Source organism: Procambarus clarkii, chromosome 18 (genome assembly GCF_040958095.1).
Source record: "Procambarus clarkii isolate CNS0578487 chromosome 18, FALCON_Pclarkii_2.0, whole genome shotgun sequence".
NCBI lineage: Eukaryota > Metazoa > Arthropoda > Malacostraca > Decapoda > Cambaridae > Procambarus > Procambarus clarkii.
Genome location: NC_091167.1, coordinates 23408205 through 23419159, shown reverse-complemented (window position 1 = coordinate 23419159; position 10955 = coordinate 23408205).

The window sequence follows — 10955 nt, the reverse complement described above, 5'->3', positions numbered from 1 at the left end:
AGCACTGCTGCACTGTAGCACTGTAGCACTGGAGCACTGTAGCACTGCAGCACCGTAGCACTGTAGCACCGTAACACTGAAGCACCGTAGCACTGTAGCACTGCAGCACTGTAGCACTGTAGCACTGCAGCACTGTAGCACTGCAGCACTGTAGCACTGCAGCACCGTAACACCGTAGAACTGTAGCACCGTAGCACTGTAGCACCGTAGCACTGCAGCACCGTAACACTGCAGCACCGTAACACTGAAGCACTGTAGCACTGCAGCACTGTAGCACTGCAGCACCGTAACACCGTAGAACTGTAGCACCGTAGCACTGTAGCACCGTAGCACTGCAGCACCGTAACACTGTAGCACTGTAGCTCTGTTGCACCATAGCACCGTAACACTGTAGCACTGTATCCCCGTAGCACTGTAGCACCGTAGCACTGTAGCGCCGTAGCACTGTAGCACCGTAGCACTGTAGCACCGTAGCACTGTAGCACTGTAGCACCGTAGCACTGTAGCGCCGTAGCACTGTAGCACCGTAGCACTGTAGCACCGTAGCACTGTAGCACCGTAGCACTGTAGCACCGTAGCACTGTAGCGCCGTAGCACTGTAGCACCGTAGCACTGTAGCACCGTAGCACTGTAGCACCGTAGCACTGTAGCACCGTAGCACTCTGTATACTAATTTCTGCCGTGTTCACCTCCTTAACACTGTGGATGAGGAGGTGACTTTCACTCATCCCATAAACGGGATGAGTGAAAGATGGGTTGTAGTGAACTACAGGTCGGTGACACTAACAAGCAGTCCTTGCACGGTATTACTGTCATTAAAACCAGGCTAATATCAAACAGCTGTTTCAGCTGCATTTTTATCTCCTGACAGCAAGAGTCATTCAGCGAAGGGAGATGCGAATAGGCGCGCGTTTTTATATACTTACTATATTCATGCAACACCTGTGACAGGTAAAAAACATGCTTAAAAAAAACAGCGCCATCTGTTTGGACGTAAAAGCAACACATGCTGTAATCTCCGAAAGTTCTTCACCAATTGCTTTGATATCTTGACACAACTTTCCCTTTCGAATACGAGCGTGTTTTTTATATACCTACTATAAAGCTACCACACCTGTGACAGGTAAAAACATGTTTTTTGGAAAAAATGAGCGCCATCTGTTGCACGTAAAAGCAACACACGCTATACTAAGTATGTTACAATTTCATTTCAATGTTTCTGATGGCATTGATAAATAAATTCACAGATTTCGATTTATTTTCATTTTGATTTAATTATTTTGTGTGACACTGCATTGGAATTGAGCTGTGTTGTTTACCATACAATTCAATTCGTGTGTATAATTTTTTTCATTGTTTTTCCATTTTTTTTTTAACTACTCTTCTTACTTTTCGGTGATGGGAACATCAGATCATTTGATGTTCCTATTTCTCTGATGGGGAACATCCGATTATTTGTAAACGCGTGGGACGAAGGAGTGGGGAATGGTGGGGAGGACGATGGGATGGGGGCCACGGAATGAAGGGGAGGACAGGGTGGGGCAAGGGAGGGTTGCTTATGCGCGTATAATTAGATTAGGTTAGGTTACCTTGAGAATTATATGTATCATGAGAATGTGAGGCCCTGCTAGTTTGACGAGCAGTTTGTTATGGGTTATGAGGAGGGTGTGAACTGTGAGGAGGGTCTGAACTATGAGGAGGGTCTGAACTGTGAGGAGGGTCTGAACTATGAGGAGGGTCTGAACAGTGAGGAGGGTCTGAACTATGAGGAGGGTCTGAACTGTGAGGAGGGTCTGAACTGTATTGGACCCATTCGTATTAGTGAAAGTTCATACACTGAGGATGACAAAGAAATTAGTGAAATCCTAAAAAAACATTATGAGGACATGTTTAGCACTCCGATACTCAGCATAAAAGTGGAAGATTCGGACAATTTCTTTATGAGTGATATCCAAACACCTGTAAATATAACTGATATCAACACGAGTGTGGCAGATTTTGAAAGAGAAATTGACAATATGCCCATGCACTCGGCCCCGGGTCCAGACTCATGGAATTCAATATTTATAAAGAAATGCAAAGTGCCGGTAGCACAGGCACTCGGTATAGTGTGGAGGAAGAGCTTGGACACAGGGGAGATACCAGATGCGCTGAAAGCAGCAGACATAGCCCCTTTACACAAGGGTGGTAGCAAAGCATTGGCAAAGAATTATAGACCAGTTGCTCTAACGTCCCACATAATAAAAGTATTTGAGAGAGTGATCAGGGGTCAGATCACTAGTTTTATGGAGACCAATGACCTCCACAATCCAGGCCAACATGGATTTAGAGCAGGAAGATCGTGCCTCTCACAGCTACTTGACCACTATGACAAAATCACTGAGGCATTAGAGGAAAAACAGAATGCAGATGTGGTATACACAGATTTTGCAAAGGCATTCGACAAATGTGACCATGGAGTGATTGCACACAAAATGAGGTCAATGGGTATAACTGGTAAAGTAGGACGCAGGATACTCAGTTTACTGTCGAACAGAACACAAAGAGTAACAATCAATCAAGTAAAATCGAGTCCGAGGGCAGTTAAAAGCTCAGTACCTCAGGGTACAGTCCTTGCACTACTGCTGTTCCTTATTCTCATATCAGATATAGACAAAAATACAAGTCACAGCTTCGTGTCATCCTTTGCAGATGATACAAAAATCAGCATGAAAATTAGCTCTGCTGAAGACACTAAAAAACTACAAACAGACATTAACAAAGTTTTCGATTGGGCAGCAGAAAATAACATGATGTTTAACGGTGATAAATTCCAGGTACTCAGATACGGCAAAAATGAGGATCAGAAACATAATACAGGGTACAAAACACAATCGAATCTGCCCATAGTAGGAAAACAGCATGTCAAGGATTTCGGAATAATGATGTCCGACGACCTAACGTTTAGGGAGCATAACCAAGCAAATATTGCGTCAGCCAGAAAAATGATAGGATGGATTACGATAACCTTCAAGTCCAGAGATCCCATCACAATGGTTGTACTCTTCAAATCACTTGTGTTGTCCCGTCTTGAGTACTGCTCAGTACTCACTTCCCCCTTCAGAGCAGGAGAGATTGATGAAATAGAGGGAATACAGAGAACATATACGGCACGCATAGACGAGATAAAACACCTAAATTATTGGGATCGTCTCAAAGCTCTCCAAATGTACTCACTAGAAAGGAGACGAGAGAGATACCAAATAATATACACATGGAAAATACTGGAGGGACAGGTCCCAAATCTGCACAGTACAATAACAACCTACTGGAGTGAACGATATGGAAGAAAATGCAGAATAGAACCAGTGAAGAGCACAGGTGCCATAGGCAAAATCAGAGAACACTGTATGAACATCAGAGGTCCGCGGTTGTTCAACGTCCTACCAGCGAGCATAAGAAATATTGCCGGAACAAACGTGGACATCTTCAAGAGGAAACTAGATTGTTTCCTTCAAGGAGTGCCGGACCAACCGGGCTGTGGTGGGTATGTGGGCCTGCGGGCCGCTCCAAGCAACAGCCTGGTGGACCAAACTCTCACAAGTCAAGCCTGGCCTGCGGGCCGGGCTCGGGGAGTAGAACTCCCAGAACCCCATCAACCAGGTAACTAGCAAGCAGGTGTTGTACACTCACCTGGGTGTTGTACACTCACCTGGGTGTTGCACACTCACCTGGGTGTTGTACACTCACCAGGGTGTTGTACACTCACCTGGGTGTTGTACACTCACCAGGGTGTTGTACACTCACCTGGGTGTTGTACACTCACCTGGGTGTTGTACACTCACCTGGGTGTTGTACACTCACCAGGGTGTTGTACACTCACCTGGGTGTTGTACACTCACCTGGGTGTTGTACACTCACCAGGGTGTTCTCTCCACTGGAGTATTGTGAGTGAAATTTCCACTAGCCCCTGCAGGTGTTATAGTGAGAGTGACGGGGGCGGTGCTGTGGCTTACACTCAAATGCGATTCGGTGAAATGCGATTTCTTTCATAAAATATAACATGTGTGTTTTTAGATTTGTGAGAAATTGTACACGCGTAACCCCATTCATGTGTGTGTGTGTGTGTGTGTGTGTGTGTGTGTGTGTGTGTGTGTGTGTGTGTGTGTGTGTGTGTGTGTGTGTGTGTGTGTGTGGGCGTGGTGTGTAGGCAGGGGGGCGCATGCGCGGGGCCCGCTGCTGTTGCCAGCCGTTCATTCATAAGTGCAGCGGCCTGCGGCACTTATTGACTTGCTGGTGACGTCACGAAGAGCGCCAGAGTGTGACGGAGGAGGACGCATGCGCCAGGGGGCGTCGCGCCGTGCGTTCACCTGCACCCCCCCCCCCTCCCAGGCCACGCATGTGTGTGTGTGTGTGTGTGTGTGTGTGTGTGTGTGTGTGTGTGTGTGTGTGTGTGTGTGTGTGTGTGTGTGTGTGTGTGTGTGCCCCACAACTCACTAAACTGTATGGTCTCCACGGAGGGCTGCCATGCCCACGTGGGCAGATGTAAACACAGACACACCAACACCATCATACCCTCGGCCTGCCACACCAACACAACCATACCCTCGGCCTGCCACACCAACACAACCATACCCTCGGCCTGCCACACCAACACAACCATACCCTCGGCCTGCCACACCAACACAACCATACCCTCGGCCTGCCACACCAACACAACCATACCCTCGGCCTGCCACACCAACACAACCATACCCTCGGCCTGCCACACCAACACCATCATACCCTCGGCCTGCTACACCAACACCATCATACCCTCGGCCTGCTACACCAACACCATCATACCCTCGGCCTGCTATTATAGTTAGGAGAAGTTATATTAATGTGCGGTTATTACTGTGCCTAGTTGAGTGTAGACTGTCTTGCTGTGCTGGGTGTACTGGGTGTACTGGGTGTACTGAGTGTACTGGGTGTACTGGGTGTACTGGGTGTACTGGGTGTTGTTCTTGAGTGCTGGGTGCACTGGGTGTACTGGGTGTACTGGGTGTACTGGGTGTTGTCCTTGAGTGCTGAGGGTACTGGGTGTTGTCCTTGAGTGCTGAGGGTACTGGGTGTTGTCCTTGAGTGCTGAGGGTACTGGGTGTTGTCCTTGAGTGCTGAGGGTACTGGGTGTTGTCCTTGAGTGCTGAGGGTACTGGGTGTTGTCCTTGAGTGCTGAGGGTACTGGGTGTTGTCCTTGAGTGCTGAGGGTACTGGGTGTAGTCCTTGAGTGCTGAGGGTACTGGGTGTTGTCCTTGAGTGCTGAGGGTACTGGGTGTAGTCCTTGAGTGCTGAGGGTACTGGGTGTAGTCCTTGAGTGTTGAGGGTACTGGGTGTTGTCCTTGAGTGTTGAGGGTACTGGGTGTAGTCCTTGAGTGCTGGGTGCACTGGGTGTAGTCCTTGAGTGTTGAGGGTACTGGGTGTTGTGAAGGAAGACACAAGGGAAAGAGGAGGAGATGCACCGAGCCTATTAGACATGATTTTCACCCAGAACATAGAAGACATCGAGAATTTGGAACATGAAATACCTCTACGGGCCAGTGACCATTGTGTCCTAGTCTTTGACTACATGATGGAACTTAACCTTGTGACCAAGGGACAAGAGGTCTGGGAAAGGAAAGTTAACTTCAGGAAAAGGGACTATAGGAGGGACTATAGTCCCCTTTCCTATCTGGGATGGGACTATATGTGACTATCTGGGTGAAGTGCAGTGGGAGGAAAAAATTAGAGGAAAAACAGTCCAAGACATGATGAACCTGGTCATACGGAAATGCCAGGAAGCCGAAGAGAGATTTACACCAACAATAAAGAGAAAAAATAAGAAGGAATATAATAACCCATGGTTTAATAGACATTGTCAGGAAGCAAAAATGGCCAGCAGGCGGGAGTGGAGGAAGTACAGAAGACAAAGGACAGAGGACAACAGGATCAGATACAACAGAGCTAGGAACGATTACATTAACATAAGACGAACATCGGAAAGGGACTATGAGAACGATATTGCAATCAAAGCGAAAAAACAACCTAAATTACTACACAGTCATATAAGAAGAAAAATGTCGGTGAACGACCTAGTGACAAGACTAAGGAAGACAGAGGGGGCATATACTGAAAGTGACAAAGAAATCTGCGAGGCACTGAATGCCAGTTTCCATGGAACGTAAGGTTTGTGAACAAACATCAACATGGGTTCTGGAAAGGGAAATCGTGCCTAACAAACCATTTGTAATTTTATGATAAAATAACGAGGATGAGACAGGACAGAGATGGTTGGGCGGACTGCATATATCTGGACTGCCAAAAAGCCTTTGATACAGTACCACACATGAGACTGCTGTTCAAACTCGAGAGGCAGGCGGGGGTGGGGGTGAAAGGTCCTAGCATGGACAAGGAACTACCTAACAGGAATGAGCCAAAGATTTGAGGTAAGGGACGAGAAGTCGGACTGGCGAACAGTAACAAGTGGAGTACCTCAAGGATCGGTGCTGGGACCAATTCTATTTCTTGTATATGTTAACGACATGTTTACAAAAGTAGAGTCCTACATGTCGATTTTCGTGGATGACGCAAAGTTGATGAGAAGTGTTGTGACAGATGAGGATTCATGATCCTCCAAGAGGACCTGAACAGGTTGCAGAGATGGTCAGAGAAATGGCTACTGGAGTTCAACACGAGCAAATGTAAAGTTATGGAAATGGGACCAGGTGATAGGAGACCAAAGGGACAGTACACAATGAAGGGGAACAGCCTACCTGTGACGACGCGAGAAAGATACCTGGGTGTGGACGTAACACCTAATCTATCTCCTGAGGCACATATTAATAGGATAACGACAGCAGCGTACTCTACACTGGTTAAAGTTAGAATATCATTCAGAAACCTAAGTAAGGAGGCATTTAGGGCGCTTTACACTGCCTACGTGAGGCCAGTCTTAGAGTATGCCGCCTCATCATGGAGTTCCCATCTGGAGAAGCATATAAGGAAACTGGAAAAGGTTCAGAGGTTTGCAACGAGACTCGTCCCAGAGCTACGAGGGATGGGGTATGAGGAGCGCCTGAGGAAACTGTGCCTTACGACACTAGAAAAAAGAATGGAGAGAGGGAACATGATAGGAACGTATAAAATACCCAAGGGGATTGACAGAGTGGACATAGACGAAATGTTCACACGGAATAGTAACAGAACGAGGGGACATGGATGGAAGCTTGAAACTCAGATGAGTCACAGAGATGTTAGGAAGTTTTCTTTTAGCGTGAGAGTAGTGGAAAAATGGAATGCACTTAAGGAACAGGTTGTGGAAGCAAATACTTTTCATAATTTTAAAACTAGTTATGATAGGGAAAGAGGACCATAGTCATTGCTGTAAACAACCGATGCTTGAAAGGCGGGATCCAAGAGTCAATGCTCGATCCTGCAGACACAAATAGGTGAGTACAAATAGGTGAGACACGCACACACACACACCAGGGAAGACATGATCACCACATACAAAATTCTTAGGGGAATTGACAGCGTGGACATGGATGGATTATTTAACACGGGTGGTATGCGAACAAGGGGACACAGGTGGAAGCTGAGTACCCAAATGAGCCACAGAGATATTTGAAAGAACTTTTTCACTGTCAGAGTGGTTGACAAATGGAATGCACTAGGAAGTGATGTGGTGGAAGCAGACTCCATACACAGTCTCAAATGTAGATATGATAGAGCCCAGTAGGCTCACGAATCTGTACACCAGTTGATTGACGGTTGAGAGGCGGGACCAAAGAGCCAGAGCTCAACCCCCGCAAGCACAATTAGGTGAGTACAATTAGGTGAGTACAATTAGGTGAGTACACACACGCACACTGGAGGCTACTGGAGTTCAACACGAGTAAATGTAAAGTTATGGAAATGGGATCAGGTGATAGGCGAACAAAGGGACAGTACACAATGAAGGGGAACTGCCTACCTGTAACGATTCGAGAAAGAGACCTGAGAGTGGATGTGACACCTAATCTAACTCCTGAGTCACATATAAATAGGATAACGACAGCAGCGTACTCTACACTGGCGAAAATTAGGACTTCATTCAGAAACCTAAGTGAGGAGGCTTTTAGGGCGCTTTACACTGCCTACGTGAGACCCGTCTTAGAGTATGCCGCGCCATCATGGAGCCCCCACCTGAAGAAACACATAAAGAAACTGGAGAAGGTTCAGTGGTTTGCGACGAGGCTCGACCCAGAGTTACGAGGGATGGGGTATGAAGAACGTCTGAAGGAACTGAACCTTACGACACTAGATAAAAGAAGGGAGAGAGGAGATATGATAGGGACATATAAAATACTCAGGGGAATTGACAAAGTGGAAATAGATGAAATGTTCACACGTAATAATAACAGAACGAGGGGACATGGATGGAAACTGGAAACTCAGAGGAGTCTCAGAGATGTTAGGAAGTTTTCTTTTAGCGTGAGAGTAGTGGAAAAATAGAATGTACTTAAGGAACAGGTTGTCGAAGCAAATACTATTCATAATTTTAAAATTAGGAATGATAGGGAAATGGGACAGGAGTCATTGCTGTAAACAACCGATGGCTGGAAAGGCGGGATCCAAGAGTCAATGATGGATCTGGCAAGCACAAATAGGTGAGTACAAATAGGTGAGAACACACACACACACACACACACATACACATACACACACACACACACAGCTAACGAAAACCATAACAAACGCAGCGTTTCCACAGGGCGACTATGTAGTGAGGAAAGAGAGAGAAGGGAGAGGTGGTGGTGGTGTAGCTTCGCTGATAAGAAAAGGTTGGAGTTTTGAAGATATGGTAATTCAGAACTGTGAAGGTTTCAGTGACTACATATCAGGCACCATAGCAACTGGAGGACAGAAAATTATAGTAGTAGTCATATATAACCCCCCACCGAACGACAGAAGACCCAGACAGGAATATGATAGAAACAACTTGGCCACCATCAATATAATGCAGAGAGCAGCTTCTGTTGCTAGCAGGAACGGATTCAGACTACTCTCATGGGAGACTTCAACCATGGGAAGATAGATTGGGTGAACAGAGACCCACATGGAGGCCCAGACACATGGAGAGCTAAGCTGCTGGATGTGGCAACAAGAAACTTTCTAAGTCAACACGTCAAGGGACCGACAAGAATGAGAGGAGGGGATAAACCAGCCTTGCTTGATCTGATATTTACCCTAAATGAGTCGGATATAAGGGAAGTTAAGTTGGAAGCCCCCCTTGGGAATGAGTGATCATAGTGTATTGAGCTGTGAGTACCTGGTTGAGCTAGGAATTATCACCCCCAAAAAAGAACTGGGAAACAAAGGGCTGGAGTACCGAAAGCGAAACTATGAGGAGATGAATAAATTCCTATGGGATATACATTGGGACACAGAACTCGGAACCAAGTCCGTTCAAGACATGATGGACTATGTCACCCAAAAATGTCAGGAGGCTCTAAGCATTTTTGTCCCAGCCCGACAGGAAAAAACAGAGAAGCAAAGGAAGAATCCGTGGTTTAATAGGGAATGTATGAAAGCAAAGGAGCTTAACAAAAGGGCATGGAGCAACTTCAGTAATAACAGAACACCAGAAAGTAGAGAGAGATACCAGAGAACCAGGAACGAGTATGTTAGTGTGGGAAGAGCAGCTGAGAAAAGGTATGAAAATGATATAGCTAATAAAGCCAAGACCGAACCAAAGCTACTACACAGTCACATCAGGAGGAAAACAATAGTGAAGAAACAGGTGATGAAACTTAGAACGGGTGAGGACAGGTACACTGAGAATGACAGAGAGGTGTGCGAAGAACTCAACAAAAGGTTCCAGGAGGTCTTTACAAAAGAACAGGGAGAAGTCACGGCGCTAGGAGAGGTGGCAGCGAACCAGGTGACCTTGGAAAGGTTCGAAACTACAAGAGATGAGGTCAAGAAGCACCTATTGGAGCTGGATGTGAGAAAAGCTGTTGGGCCGGATGGAATCTCACCATGGGTATTGAAAGAGTGTGCAGGAGCACTTTGCTTGCATCACCTGGACTAGTGGGACCAGTACTAGGTCATGGTACTAGGTGACATGGCCAACAGTGCCGACAGTGACTGTCCAAGCCCCCCGGGGGCTGGACAGTCACTGTCGGCACTGTTGGCACTGTCGGCACTGTTCGCACTATGGTTGCCAAGCCTGGCACAGTGACCCTACAAGCGCCATCTTCACTAGCGCCTGTGACCACCACACAACACCCCCCAGGCGACCCTGGACCCTCCCAGAGACACCTGGTGGAGGAGCCAGGTATTACCTCACTACAACACCTGCACCTCATCACACACATGTTTATTTAAAGACATATCACACGACGATGAAATTTAATATCTTAATTAAATGGTGGAAATAAAACTTCAGCTCATGTTGTGATTGGTCAAAAGGAATGATGCCGTGATGACGTGGCAGCGCTTGTTTGGCTGCTCCAGATGTGACGTCATCACCCTCACACGCCTGAGGGCACTTGACTGGCTACACCTAACGATGACGTCAAATCGCTGCCCACTGCTTGTTGCAACTGTGACGTCACAGCTGGCGCCAGAGACAATATTGTCCCTTTATCAGGATGGATCCACCCGCCTGTGGCAGGTCCCGCGGTGGTCGCCGCAGCATCCTCGGCCAGCATGCTTGCCCGGCAGCAGTAGGCCTAGCGGGACACTTGCCCGGCAGCAGTAGGCCTAGCGGGACACTTGCCCGGCAGCAGTAGGCCTAACGGGACACTTGCCAGGCAGCAGTAGGCCTAGCGGGACACTTACCCGGCAGTAGTAGGCCTAGCGGGACACTTGCCCGGCAGCAGTAGGCCTAGCGGGACACTTGCCCGGCAGCAGTAGGCCTAGCGGGACACTTGCCCGGCAGTAGTAGGCCTAGCGGGACACTTGCCCGGCAGCAG